This window comes from Triticum aestivum, chromosome 2D (genome assembly GCF_018294505.1).
Source record: "Triticum aestivum cultivar Chinese Spring chromosome 2D, IWGSC CS RefSeq v2.1, whole genome shotgun sequence".
Classification (NCBI taxonomy): Eukaryota; Viridiplantae; Streptophyta; class Magnoliopsida; order Poales; family Poaceae; genus Triticum; species Triticum aestivum.
The window spans coordinates 402,550,340-402,565,797 of NC_057799.1; the positions used below are offsets into that span (position 1 = coordinate 402,550,340).

The following is a 15,458-nucleotide window of genomic DNA, read 5'->3' on the forward strand; positions in this document are numbered from 1 at the left end:
GAAAAAAGGGTCAACCAATACCAGCTCTAGGCAACGTAATGACAGAAATTCAGAATTTGGATGCTATCCAAGCTTGGAAGCAAGTATTATGCTTCTTCCTAATTATGTGACGGAGAATGCTCAAATCTCCTTGAACGAAACAAAGTTTGGATTTGTATTTCTGAAGATTTTTTCATTTCTTTGCAACCAATGTTCCGGCAGCCAAGAGTGATGATATCCATGGCAATGGCTTGGGCAATTTTTATTGTCAATGGTCTAGCTGAATTGCTCAGAAATAACTAGAGTTGGTTGGCACATACCTCACCTAGCAGGTCCTTGGTGATGATCCACTTGTCATACAACTTGTTGGAGGCATGTCTCTGTTTGAGAAATGCTCGACAATAGCACCCAGCCCGTGCCAAAACGTCATCATCACCTGGGAACATGAGCTGAGAAGCACGGTATGTGTTGTACATTGGGGTGACAGATGCGTGGTTGGTCTCCGTCTCCATGGAGAAGCAGAAGAACTTGTCGTCCTGCTCGAAGTGCTTAAACACGGCTGCATTATTGTAGATGCACATTAGTCAAAGTAGATCCAACATGACATAGTTGCATGCCAAAGCACCATCTAGATGGAGTAGTTACATGGAGTGACGTCGTAGCCATGCAGACGGAGCAGACGGAAACCCATGGCCGTGTCATCAATATCCGTGATTGGGCAGTGCACGGTATGAGCTAGTCCCTTCTGAGTCCAGCGGCTGTTCAAAGTGTACACATATAGCTCCTCTCAAACTAGCATCCATGCCTTTCAAATTATTTGAAGTTCTATTTTTTAAGTTGAACATAAGCGTAAATTCCCTGACTAGGAGGGATGTGATAAGTCGTCCTAAGGAGTAAGGAGCAAGGACCTCTAGGGGTAGAGGATATAGAGATTAGAAATAAGTGTGTTAAGAAAATGTATATATATAAGATAATCCCTCTGCTCACTATTATAAGATGGTCTATCTTTTTTCTAAGAGAAAAGTATGTTTTTGGTCCCTTAAGTTTCCCAAAAGTAAAGATTTGGTCCCTTAAGAATTTTTAATAGACATTTGGTCCTTCAAAAGTCTCAATACCAGATAAGTTTGGTCCAAAACCAGATTTTGAGCACGTTGACCTGGTTTGACGGATGAACAGTAAATTCAAAAAAAAGGAAACAATTTTTAAAAAATCTGAAATTTTATGACAACCAAGATGCTTGGGTGTGCTAGGTGCATGTAAATTTTTGTGGTCAAATACACCCGAGGAGCTCTAGCAAAAAAACACAAATTTTGGCTTTTTTAAGCCATAATTTGTTTTTTTGCTACGGACTCCTTGAATGTCAAAACACCACACAAATTTTCACGCACCTAGCGCACCCAAGCTTCTTGGTTGCCACAAAATTTCAGTTTTTTCTTTCAACTTTTTGCTATTTTTTAATTTACTATTCATCGGTCAAACCCGGTCAACATGGTCAAAACCTGGTTTTGACAAAACTTATCTGGTTTTGAGACTTGAAGGACCAAATGTCTACCAAAAAACCTTGAGGGACTAAATCTATACTTTTGGGGAACTTGAGAGACCAAAAACATATTTTGCTCACTCGTTTTGAGAAGAGAAATGTCGTTTTAGCGTGTAGGTAAACCTTGAGCGACCCAATGTCTACCACAAACATTGGACGTAAGTAAACACGTTTAGTGTGTTTGTTCAATCATTTCGGTCTGTATGTATCTCATATTAAAATATCTAAAACATCTTATAATAATGAACGAAGAGACTACTTACTAAGATCAGAGTTTGATAGGACTTGCTAGGAATAAATACCTATAATCTAAAACTCTCGCTGAGGTTCAGGCTGAATCAACCAATTCATCCTTCTTGAAAGGTATCATGGGAGTCGAGAATGAATTCTTTTACAAATGGGCATTTGTGGTAGGCAATGACCTAATTACTAGGTTCTGAGAAGATGTATGGTTGGGTCATATATATATTTGATAATATCTTATGATACTTTGATGGTTTGGCCACGCTAATTATTCCCTCCAGTCCGAATTAATTGAGGCAGCCTGTATACAATGTAAGTATTGTATAGAGGCTGCGTCAACTAACTTGGATAGGGGGGAGTAACTAGTTTTATATAGGCCGGACAAGTAGTTAGGCTAAAAATCTTGACTGAATGTATTTTAGGACCCAGTTCACGTTACCTGTAAATAAAATCTAAGCATTGCTCAATTTCAGCTGTGAAGTGCTTTGATATCCCTAGACGCATCAGCCGATCGACCACCCATAGTTGCTCAAAATTATCCATAGAGTGGCAACAGGGCACTGGAAGAAAAGGAATTTATTTGAATGGCAATATTAGTATGGGCCAGTGCAAGGGAAAATTGTGCATTCGTGCTGGTTGTGCAAGAAGTAGTGATTTTACCTCCGCCCTTGAACTTGCTGACGAGATGTTCCAGGAATGCAAGACATTCCTTGTCGCCGGTGCGACTGAGTGCAGCAGCTGTGGCAGCATGCGAGGAATAAAAGGAGCCGTCCGGAAAACGCAACTTGAGTAGCTTTTCCCAGTCCAGTTGCAAGGCTGCTATTCCTTCCACGCTGAAAAGTAGTGTCGTTGGTAGGGCGTGTACATCCAGAGGTATCCTACAATTTGAGTCAGATGATTGCTTAGTAACATATCAATGTACAAATGAAATCCAGGTTTAGGCATGTAGGTACGCATACTTAGAGAGCTTTAGATTCCTCTTGACATATATCTCTTCCAAAACAGGATGATTATACCGGATGTCCAAATCCAGGTCCTTGGCCTTCTCTAGGAGGGCTGGGAAGTTAATCTCGAAGCCGGATGGCATCCAGTCTTGTGTTAGAATTAGAGATATATTTTTGTAATCTCAAACTAACTCTATATCTTCCTCTCCCGTAGTTTCTCCTATCTCCTTTGTAACAAACCGAATCCCCAAGAGATCGGTAATCTTCTTGTAAGCCACGGCAGGGGCGTTTCCTGCCCCAGATCAATATATACACATGCGGCTCCCTCACGAGGGAGTAGGAACGCTTCCCATCTAACATGGTATACAGAGCCATCCTCTTCCTATCGATCTAGCCAGCTACCTCCTTCCTCGATCGCCCTCACCATCCTTCCTCGCTCACCCTCGCCATGTCGTCGTCATCAACCGTCTCCCTCAACCTTGGCGCTCTCCCATCAGAGAAGCTCACCAAGACCAATTTCATCCTATGGAAGGCACAGGTTATGCCGGGCCTGCGAGGACCGCAGGTCACCGGCCTCCTGGACGGATCAGACGTAGCACCATCGAAGACGGTGCAGCAGCAGCAGACGGACAAAACCGTCACCACCGAGCCCAATCCTCTGTACGCTCAGTGGATATCGAAGGATCAACAAGTTCTTAGTCACCTCCTGAACTCCCTGTCAATGGAGATTCTCGCCCAAGTTGCGAGCAAGGAGACGACCTTCGATCTCTGGACTGCCATCACCACCTTGTTTGCCTCGCAGTCCCAATCGCGCATCACCAATCTGCGGATCGCCATCACCAACACCAAAAAAGGCTCTATGTCTAGTAGTGCCTTCATCTCCAGGATGAAGAACCTGGGAGATGAGCTTGCAGCAGCAGGACGCCCCGTCTCGGACCCTGAGATGGTGGATTACGTCCTCGCTGGGCTTGACAGGGACTATGACCCTGTTGTGGCAGCCATTGGCGCAGTTAAAAACCAGATTTCAGTAGATGATCTGTTCGCCCAGATTGCAGCGTTTGATCAGCGCGTGGAGATGCTCGGTGACGGTCCAAATGCAGGATTCAAAACCTCGGCAAACCTAGCCTACAGGGGCGCGGGCGCGGCTACAACAGAGGCCGTGGGCGTAGCAACAGCAGGGGGCGCGGCCGAGGCAGGCGACCCTCCCCAACTCCATCTGGTAGAAATAGCAGCGGCAGTGGTGGCCGCGGTCGTCCACAACAACAGCGTCAGCAGGTTCGAGACTATTCAGAATGTCAGATTTGCTTCAAACATCATCCAGGAGGTGCTCGTGATTGTTGGCATCGGTATGATGATGAAGATGAACATGAGGAGAAGGGGGCTAATATGGTCACCGACTCCTATGGTGTCGACACCAACTGGTATGCGGACACGGGCGCCACAAATCACATCACAGGGGAGCTCGAGAAGCTGACGATCAGAGACAAGTATCGTGGACACGACCAAGTGCATACTGCTAGCGGTTCTGGTATGAAAATCACTCACGTTGGTAGTTCAATTGTCAAAACCCCCATAAAGAATTTGCATCTAAAAAGAGTTCTATATGTCCCTTCAACATCAAAAAATCTCCTTTCAGTTCATAGATTTACTCTTGATAATCGTGTTCTTATTGAGTTTTATCCTTATTTCTTTTGGTAAAGGACTTGGACACGAGGAGAGTGCTTCTTAGGGGCAAGTGTGTGGGAGGTCTCTACCCACTCATATCTTCGTCATCATCACTGAATAAACAAGCTTTTGTTGCTGTCAAGCCTTCTTCAGCAAAGTGGCACAGTAGATTAGGTCATCCTTCATCAGCTATTGTCAAGCTCGTTCTTAGCAAGAATAAACTTCCCCACTCTCATGAGTCTAATGTTGAGTCTATTTGTGATCCATGTCAACAAGCTAAAAGTCATCAGTTGCCATATCCTATTTCATTTAGTGTTTCTACTGCACCTTTGCAACTTGTTTTTTCTGATGTCTGGGGGCCAGCTCCCACCTCTGTTGGTAGACACTCGTATTATGTTAGCTTCATCGATGACTATAGCAAATTTACATGGATCTATCTTCTTAAGAAACGATCCGAAGTGTTTCAAGTTTTCAAGAACTTTCAAAACCCCGTTGAGCGGAAACTAAACACTAAGATTATTGCTATGCAAACCGACTGGGGAGGTGAATACAATAAACTCAATCTCTTTTTTCAAGAGCTTGGCATATCACATCATGTATCATGCCCTCATGCACATCAACAGAACGGCTCGGCCGAAAGGAAACATCGCCATGTTGTTGAAGTAGGGTTAGCTCTACTAGCAAACGCATCCATGCCACTAAAGTTCTGGGATGAGGCATTCTTGACTGCCACATACCTCATTAATTTACTCCCTAGTAAAGTCATCAAGTTTGAAACTCCCATCACACATCTTTTTGGTACAACTCCTGACTATAAAACACTTCGTGTCTTCGGTTGTGCTTGTTGGCCTAACCTTCGCCCATACAATACACGTAAGCTTGCATTCCGTTCCAAAAAGTGTGTGTTTCTTGGATATAGTCCAATCCACAAAGGAGTCAAATGTCTTGATGTTTCCACTGGTAGAGTTTATATCTCTCGAGATGTTGTGTTTGATGAATCTGTTTATCCTTTTGCATCTCTTCATCCCAATGCCGGAGCACTTCTCAAGAAAGAATTACTTCTTCTTCCACCACATCTCCAAAACATTGATCATGGGGGCGACAATTGTACTAACCCAACTGATGATCCTACTAGTGGAACCATGTCTCCTTGTATGCAGGATCATGCAGCAGAAATCGGTGCAGAAATTGGTGCAGAAAATGCTCAAAATTTTGAAGAAAACGAGCTTATATTGCATGTGCCAGAAGAAGACGGAGCAGGCGCGGAGCACGAAGCAGATCCGCCGTCACCTAGAACTCCTGTGCGCCAGGTCGCCTCGGATCAAGCGCGCATATTTGCTCTGGATCGCGCGCCAGGCAGGAGCATGCAGCGCCAGTTGGAGGGCGACGCGTCACCGCATCGCGACGAAACTCCGCGCCCCGCACCGCGTCCCACGCGCGGGCCCAACGCGTCGACAGCGATAGGCGGATCCGGGTCAGCATCGGGATCCCTGACCCACGCGCGCGTGCAGGCCAGCAGCGCAAGATCTTCTGCGGCTGCTGCTTCTGGTGGGTCGGCCACATCACAGGCCACACGGCTCGGATCGGGATTCGCTGTGGAAAGCGAATCTGAGGCATCCCCAGGATCCTCTGCGGCTAGTCCTGCTGCATCAGCTTCTGTGCCACCTCTAGCTACGGCTCCACGTGTCACGACTCGACTTCAGAAAGGTATACGAAATCCAAAGGTTAGAACTGACGGCACTATTCCATATGGTATGCTGTATATCACAGGAGAACTGGCAAGGTTAGAAGATGCCTTAGGGGATTCAAGATGGAAAAATGCAATGGATGAGGAGTACTCAGCTCTCATGAGGAACAAGACTTGGCATCTTGTACCTGAAAAACGAGGTAAAAATATTATTGACTGTAAGTGGGTTTACAGAATCAAGAAAAAGGCAGATGGCACCATTGACAGGTATAAAGCACGCTTAGTTGCAAAAGGTTTCAAACAGCGTTATGGTTTGGACTATGAAGACACCTTTAGTCCTGTTGTTAAAGCTGCAACCATTAGGCTTGTGCTAGCAATTGCTGTGTCCAGAGGATGGAGTCTGAGATAGTTAGATGTTCAGAACGCGTTTTTGCATGGTGTTCTGGAAGAGGAGGTTTACATGAGACAATCACCTGGGTATGAAAGTAAGAAAACACCTCATTATGTGTGTAAGCTTGACAAGGCACTTTATGGTTTGAAGCAGGCACCAAGGGCATGGTATTCAAGGTTGAGCTCTCAGTTGAAGTACCTTGGTTTTGTTGCATCCAAGGCTGATACATCACTGTTCATCTACAAAAAAGCAAGTATAACTATATTTGTGTTAATATATGTTGATGATATCATAGTTGCAAGCTCCTCTCAAAATGCTACTAATGCTCTTTTGAGTGATCTGAGTTCACAGTTTGCCTTGAAGGACCTTGGTGATCTATACTTCTTTCTAGGTATTGAAGTTAAGAAGATTCAAGATGGCATAGTACTGAATCAGGAAAAATATGCCACTGAACTCCTAGCTCGTATGGGGATGAAGGACTGTAAGCCTTCACCTACACCATTGTCTTCTTCAGAAAAACTTTCAGCTTTTGAAGGAGAGCCACTTAAGGAAGTAGAGAGCACAAGATACAGGAGTGCAGTAGGAGCTTTGCAGTATCTGACACTGACAAGACCAGATATATCCTTTGCTGTTAACAAGGTTTGTCAGTATCTTCATGCACCTACCACTGTACACTGGATAGCTGTTAAGAGAATTGTACGGTATATAAAGCACACTGTGAGTTTAGGTCTTCAGTTCAGACGCTCTAACTCATCCCTTGTTAGTGCTTTCTCTGATGCTGACTGGGCAGGATGCAGTGATGACAGGAAGTCAACTGGAGGTTTTGCAGTTTTCTTTGGCTCAAATCTCATTTCTTGGAGTGCCAGAAAACAAGCCACAGTTTCCAGGTCAAGTACTGAAGCTGAATACAAGTCACTAGCAAATGCTACTGCTGAAATCATTTGGGTTGAATCATTGCTCAATGAGTTGGGAGTTAAGCAGCATCGTGTGTCATGTTTGTGGTGTGACAACTTGGGAGCCACATATCTTTCTGCAAATCCAGTGTTCCATGGCAGAGCCAAGCATATAGAAATTGATTTTCATTTTGTAAGAGAAAGGGTTGCAGAAAAGAAGTTAGACATACGATTCATTCCTTCCAGAGATCAAGTTGCAGATGGATTCACTAAAGCTTTGCCAGTCAAGCCCTTCGAGGAATTTAAGAAGAATCTTAATGTAGGATAGTTGAGATTAAGGGAGGGTGTTAGAATTAGAGATATATTCTTGTAATCTCAAACTAACTCTATCTCTTCCTCTCCCGTAGTTTCTCCTATCTCCTTTGTAACAAACCGAATCCCCAAGAGATCGGTAATCTTCTTGTAAGCCACGGCAGGGGCGTTTCCTACCCCAGATCAATATATACACACGCGGCTCCCTCACGAGGGAGTAGGAACGCTTCCCATCTAACATCTTGTTCCTCTTCTACCAACCTGCTCATATTTTCTTGGATAAATGACACACCTACAACAGAAATGGTCATCTCTAAATTACACATTTGGTCTTTCCTTTGAAAATGAATAAAAGATGTTGAGGGCTTGATATATGTGTTTTTTTAAGCGGGCTAACCCCCCTTTCCTTTACTTTTCTTTCTGAAAAGGAGGATGACCTCAGTCTATGGATCGAGCAATGCACGCCACTTTCTTTTACTAAGCATAACGAAAATACAACAATACTTTGACAGTCAAGAAAGGAGAAAGGGGGAGAGAGTTCAAACACCGTCAAAGAACCTGTACACTTTCAGCGAAGTGTACTATGGGGTGAAAACCTGACAACACCTTCAAAATACAGACTATAATACAAAGGGTGTGGCTGGTCTCAGTCGACTAAGACTTAATGAAGTCTCAGTCAAGTGATATAACATGTAAAAAGGAAAAAAAAAACTGTCTTTTTTTGCATGGATCTCAATGTAAAATTTCACAAGTATAGACAAAAACAAAGTCTCACTCGACTAAGATCAACAAGATGATATATATGTTCTTGAAGAAGAAATCATGTATCTAGTATATGAGTGTTGTATCAGTGGCTCTCCTTTGGTAATATGATGATACCACGAACAAGAGTTGATTAAGTTAGGCTTACTTCTCAGTTTTTTCTCTTTTTCGCTTGTGCAAATATTTTCCCTTTGTCTGATTAATGAACAAAATAAGAAGCCGTGTAGGTAAAAGGAGAAGTTTGATCAAAACGAAGCTCTTTCACAGTTGTCGCTGTCAATGTTCCAAGACTTAACTGCCACCACACAAGCTAGGGTGCTGATCATCCGATCTTGGACCATAAAGAAAGCAGGATCACCCCACAAACCATCTGGTAGTTGATTTTGAACAATCCAGTCGATGCACGAGGGGAATTGCGGTCCATCTCCTCCGTCAAGGTTCTTAACAAGGGCGACCAACGCCGTGTCGTAGGCTGAAACATTCATTGACGTCTCAGCATCGCCCAATGACCTCAGTGCCATTCTTATGTCATTGATCATCTGCTGCATCTCGCTTGGTTCACCCTGTAGGAAGTTTTGTTCAGGGTTCGTTCAATATGTATGTTTGTCAGCTTGTGCGTAATAGTATTGGTGATTATTCAGCTCAAAATGAGTTACTTCATATGTATATAAGCTCACCGTGTGTTGTATGTATTCACCACCTTTCCATTCATGCACTTCCGCCTCAGGATATGATGGAGATTTGGTACTTAGCACGAGCCCTGAATATATCAGGCATGACAAGCGGAAAAGAACATCCAAGTCATATGGAATATCAAGTTAAAATGATGAACATAACCACATTATCACTATTAGATGTGGTACGCGTAAAGAAATTTCCGGCCTAAATTTCTAGTTCAACATCACTCCAAAGTCCCAACCTTAGGGGGGCTTGTCTGGTTTTAAAAACGAAGGATCAAATCCACACTAATCAACAAGTTAAGGAACGGAATATGTATTATTGTTTTCATAGATCATGATTACCGCATCGTCGACGCCGAGAGTGTAGGTGCAGGGAAAGTTTTTGCCATGGCTCGGACGTCGGCTCGTTGAGCACCAGAACATGTCGGACTGCAGCGGTAAACGTCGCCATATCCTTCGACTCTCCGGCCCCTGCCCCCTTTTGTGGCAACCTTTCTGGATGTTGGCTTGTCGCTATCATTGAGGAATAGGAAATCTTTGATAGCTCCATGGTACCGCTTGTTTCTAAATCGAGATAGCTATCATGCATCCTCATCAAGCTTGTCAACCCCTAATTTAGTACTCTACAAGAACATATATGTTCTGTTTCGAGGTATCTCGTACAAGAATCTTACACAGGACTAACGGACAAATGCACTGATCACGTCAGAAACGATGCTCGTTTTCCTTTAAATAAATAAACGCATTGACCTTACGGCATCTTTAACGGTGATCAACGGTCGGGTGCCTTCAAAAATGTCCACAGAGTGTTCGTACGTCTCTGCGGACATTCGGCCGGACGTCGCCCATTCAATGCAATCATTCAGGCTAACTTCCATGTACGACCTAAGTTAGACGTCCGTTTTATTCGAATTTTATCTTGGGACGGTATCCGGCTGTTTTACTGGATGCACTGATCATGCGCTCAACGCGCGAACACATCTAGTCTGTCACGGGCGGCCGAAGTCCCTATGTGTACATTTTTTTGACCACCGAAAACACATTTCTTTTATTTCATAAACGATATTTTGATACATTGTAGTACATAATTCACCAATTCTTCGCTAGAATAGCAAGATCAAAAAAATAAGAACCATAATTAGACATTTTAAAAGATATCAAACTTTCGTAACGGCTCCCACTAGTTGGATTAATATCTTCTCCATGTTTTTATTGTTGATCCGCGGCTTCTAGAGCTTGCACATGTCGGTGCAACAAACCCTGTTGCCCGGACTGTGCACAGGCGCGGGAACAAGATTGAAGCACCAACCCAAGTCAGAGTACAAGGGACTAAGAGATTCGAAGGACCAACATAAAGATTAGACGGACCAGGATCAAGCCAGAGAAGCAAGATACCATCAGGAGAAACGCCTCCTTTGCCGGGCAGGCGAGCCCAGCAAGGGGCGAGGCCACACCTAGAAGCAGACAACCAAGGCGTCCCGGCAGGGCCTGCCGGGACTCGTGGAGGCAAAACCACCTCACCAACCACTCCACCACGACCCACGTCGTCGATCAGTGCGGTGTCAAGCTGCAAAGTGATTAAGTGGCAACCATTCGCCACATGGCAACCACTTTCTACAGAAGGAACCCACAGACGACAACCGTCCTGCGACGTGTCAAGCAAGCAGGTGCGAAGCTGGCAAGATAGCCCGACAAGCCTTGCCGGACAACCAGCGATGTGACGTTGAGCGGTGCATTTAATGCGCCCTGTCAGCCCGCAGAGTTAGGTATGATACCACTGTTTGCTATCTTATCAGTGCATAATGACTACTTTGTCATTGTGGTGACCCCTTAATCTATAGAAGGAGGCCCATGACACCCGTAGAAAGAGTTAGAAGGTTGGATAACTCACACCCCCATAGGCGCGTAGCCGCTGTCACCCTTTGGCAACCCCTGCCGGGCAAGTGTACTATGCTCCACCACCATCTTTCCACCATCAATCCACCAAAGCAGGAGTAGGGTTTTACACCTCACGGCGACCCGAACCTGGGTAAAATTGCATGCGTGATCTCTGTGGTGCTGCCCCACGCTTGTCTGCTCTTTGTGCAACACGACGTCCCCCTGCCGAACCAGCAAGGGACCCTTCTAGTCCCATAGGTGGCTGTGGTTTCCCGCGACATCTTTGGCGCGCCAGGTAGGGGTCTCGCTTGCTAGAACCTGAAGGCGTGCGCAGCGCGTCATCTTCATCACCATCTTCATCTTCGACGCGCCATCGACCATGGCACCCAAGAAGAAACCCGGTCCTTCGGCTCACCCATCCACCTCGAAGGCTCTGTCGCCCGCGGCCTCTAACGCTGCGAGGGGTGCGGAGGCAACGAGGACACGGACGCTGCTGGGGATGTGGTCAGAGCAGGTGGCACCGTCACCACTTCCCCCGCGGCCGACGCGGGAGCAGGAGACATCTGAGGAGAGCATCATCAGCAACTCCCCGACGACCACGCTCCGCAAGGTATGGGTGAAGGGGTTACTTCATCTGCGCCCCTCTCTGCCGCCGATGGGCACAACCACAGCAACGGCGCACGGACCGGGGCGAATCGCCGCCCTCCGGCCGCTCCCGCCACGAGTGCGGTCGCAGCGCGTGTGCCTCCCCCGGGGCGGGTCGACCAAGACGCTGCGCCTGACGGAGCCGCTGGCCCTCGAGCGCCTTCGCCGCACCACATCCAGGTGGTCGCCCCGTAGCAGCAGCGGGGCTGCGGCACTACCGCCGCTGGCACCGTCAGGAGCCGAGCGACGGTGTGATCGACTTCTTCATCACGCATGCCAAGTACAGCTTCGGAGGCCATGGCGCGGGCTTAACTGTTGCTGAGGTTTCCGCCAGCGGCCGAGCTGATGGACGACTGGTGTGCCACCATCCAAAGTCTGCTCGGTTTCGCCGAAGCTGGGGGCTCACGGCGAGCCGGCCCGCCACGGCCTCCCCAAGCGACAGCAACGGCTCGTGCTGCTGACCGTACGGAAGGGGCCATCCCCATGGTGTAGTCCCCGCCACGGCAGCCAGCGCGAGCGCAACAGAATCAAGACCCCGACGACGTCTCGGTGGCCTCTTCTGACCCTCGAGCGCGTCCAGGCCAACGACGAGCCCTGAAGGATAGGCGGAGAGGAGACACGCGCATCGTTCTCGAGCAATGCCGCGACGACCTCCGCCGGACCGATGGGTGCGGCGGCCCCGACATGGACGAGCCCGTGCTCGATATTGGCGGGTGCCTACCTTTCGAGGTGTGTTGCCCTACCTTTACTCGTGAGTTGCGGCAAGTCCGTTGGCCGTCCGTTCGCACGTTCAAGCCAGAGATACCTAAGAAGTACGATGGGAGGCTGAACCCGGCAGAGTTCCTGAGCATCTACACCATCGTTGTTCAGGCTGCTGGGGGAAGAGATGAGAAGGTGTTTGCCAACTACTTCCCTTTGGCCCTCAAGTCCAATGTGAGGTCCTGGCTGATGCATGTACCGGAGAGCTCCATCTCGTCATGGGTTGACTTGTGCCATGAATTCATTGGCGCCTTCACTCGCGGTCATCAAGAACCCGGCAGGCCCAGCGACTTGCAGCTTCTCCAACAGAAGGAAGGAGAAACCCTTCGTAAGTATTTATAGAGATTCAGCAAAGTTCATAGAAATATCCCAAATATCCATCCGGTAGCCGTAATAGCTGCCTTCTAGTCCAATATGCGCACCCACCGGATTCGTTCCAAGATGAACGTGCAGTTGCCCAAGACTGTGAAGGAGCTCTACACATTGGTGGATAAGTGTGCTCGGATGGAGGAGGGAAGGAAGTTGCCTGGAGAGGAAGATTGCACCAATGTTGATTCAGAGGATGGTGATGAATCAACCAGTCAGAAGAGGAGCAAGAAACACAGTAAGAAGCGAAGGGATAAAGCAGTAATGACTGTTGAAGGATCAGGTACGCCTTGTACCGGCAAGAAGGCCAAAGCTGAGCCCCCCAGCAAGGAAGCTACCGTGTGCGCTGACTGCCGGGAAGCCGCTGCTGCCGAGAAAGCCGGCAAAGATGATGGGCCGTATTGCAAGATTCATCGGACCAAGGACCACGACCTTCAAGAGTGTTATTAGGTTCAGCAGCTTGTCAAGAGACAGAGAGCAGAGTATGAGAAGCGTGACAAGGAAAAGGGTCAAAATGTTGCTGACGGTAAGGGCCGAGGCGGTGATGTAAATCGCCCCGGCAAACCCCTTCGGAACCAAGGAAAGCCTGCCAGAGGTCGAGAGAAGGAACCCCGTGATGATGAGAGTGATGGAGGGATTGAAGAGGAAACCAGTGAGCAAGAGTTTCAGAAGGCCACTGACGCCCTGTGCATTGACGGGGGTGCATCTTTGCACACCTCTCACCGCCAACTCAAGCGGTGGGCGCGAGAAGTCAATGTCGTGGAACCAACGCCAGAGGCCCGAAAGCCGCTCAAATGGTCCCGTACGCCCATCATCTTTGATGAAGAGGATCACCCTAGCTGAACCACAGCGGTAGGGTGTTTGCCATTGTTGGTCTCCCCAACAATTCGCAACCTCAAGGTCACAAACATGCTAGTGGACGGCTGGGCCGGGTTGAATCTGATTTCTCCCGCAGTTATCAGCAAGCTTCAGATAGCAGAAGAAGAACTAGAGGTTACCGGCATGTTTCAAGGAGTTAATCCCGCAGGATCCATCCTAAGGGAAAGATCACGTTGCCGGTAACATTTGGGGGAGAGTTGAACTACCGGACCGAGAAGATTGTGTTTGATGTGGTTGACCTCCCCCTGCCGTACAATGGGATTCTTGGACGCCCGACCCTAGCTAAGTTCATGGAGGCATCCCACTATGCCTACAACACCTTAAACATGCATGGGCCACTGGGAGTCATCACCATCCCGTCAGATGAGAAGGACGCAATCATTTGTGTGGACAAGATGTACCGGGACGCGGTCGCAGCAGATGATTGTAGGGACTCCGGCAAAGAGTCCAGGAAGCGTGTCCCCACCGAGTGCACGGTACCCGTTGAGGATGTGCCGGAGTGCTCCAATAGCAAGAGATCCAAGGTTGCTGCACCCCAAGTGAAGAAGGTCCCGGCAGGGCTGGCTGGCGTTGATGTTACTTTCACTATCAACGCCACCCTTGATGACAAATAGGAAAGCCCACTCGTTGCCTTCCTGCGGGCAAATATCGATGTGTTTGCCTGGCAACCATTTGATATACCCAGTGTTCCCAGGGAGCTAATCGAGCACCACCTTGTTGTCTGCCCACACGACCGACCTATCAAGCAGAAAGTCCAGAAGCAGGCCTTGGAGAGGCAGCAGTTCATTATGGAAGAGATCAAGAAACTTGAGGCAGCTGATTTGGTCAGAGGAGTGTTGCATCCCACGTGGTTGGCAAATCCAGTGGTAGTCCGGAAGGCTAACGGGAAGTGGAGGCTTTGCATAGATTTCACGAATCTCAACAAGGCTTGCCCGAAGGACCCGTTTCCCTTGCCGCGTATCGATCAGATTGTGGATTCCACTTCAGGTTGTGATTTGCTCTCCTTTCTGGATGCATATTCTGGGTATCATCAAATCTTCATGCCCAAGGAAGATGAAGAGAAGACGTCGTTCATCACTCCATGTGGTGCGTACTGTTTTGTCCGCATGCCATTCGGATTAAAGAGTGCCGGGTCCACTTTTGCAAGGGCAATCCAAGTTGGTTTTGAGTCATAGCTGCACAGAAATATAGAAGCTTATATGGATGCCATTGTGGTCAAGACCAAGGATAGAGCCATCCTTATTCAAGATTTGGAGGAGACGTTTGCTAATCTACGCAAGATCAATTTGAAGCTCAACCCAGAGAAGTGTGTATTTGGTGTTCCCTCCGGCAAGCTGCTTGGGTTCTTCGTATCCCATCGTCGGATCGAAGCCCACCCCGACAAGATCAAAGCCATCGAGCAGATCCAAGCGCCAAGGACAGTTAAGGATGTGAGGCGTCTGACAGGATCCGTTGCCACACTAAGCAGATTCATCTCCAAGTCTGCCGAGCGCGCCCTGCTGTTCTTCAAAATTTTGAAGAAGGTAAGGCCTATGAAGTGGACCCCGGAAGCAGATGCAACTATGCAAGGGTTGAAGGCCTACTTGTCCTCTGTGCCTACCTTGGTTGCTCCCAAACCCCAGGAGCCGTTGCTACTGTACTTAGCGGCAACCAACCAAGTGGTCAGTGCAGCCTTGGCAGCGCAGCGAGAAGTGGATGAGACAGAGAGTGATCAGGGACCGGCAGAATCAGAGAAGGATCAGGACAGCAATGGGCACGTCAACGAGAGCAACCCCAAGGACGCGGCAAGGAAGAAAGTGGTGCAGCACCCAGTGTACTTCGCCAGCTCCTTGTTA

General features: G+C 47.7%; 1 pseudogene; it reads right to left on the minus strand.

Annotated features, from left to right (window-relative positions):
- Positions 1-9,547, minus strand: part of LOC123049426 (syn-copalyl diphosphate synthase-like) — an 11,988-nt pseudogene extending 2,441 nt beyond the window's left edge.
- Positions 9,548-15,458: the final 5,911 nt, after the last annotated feature.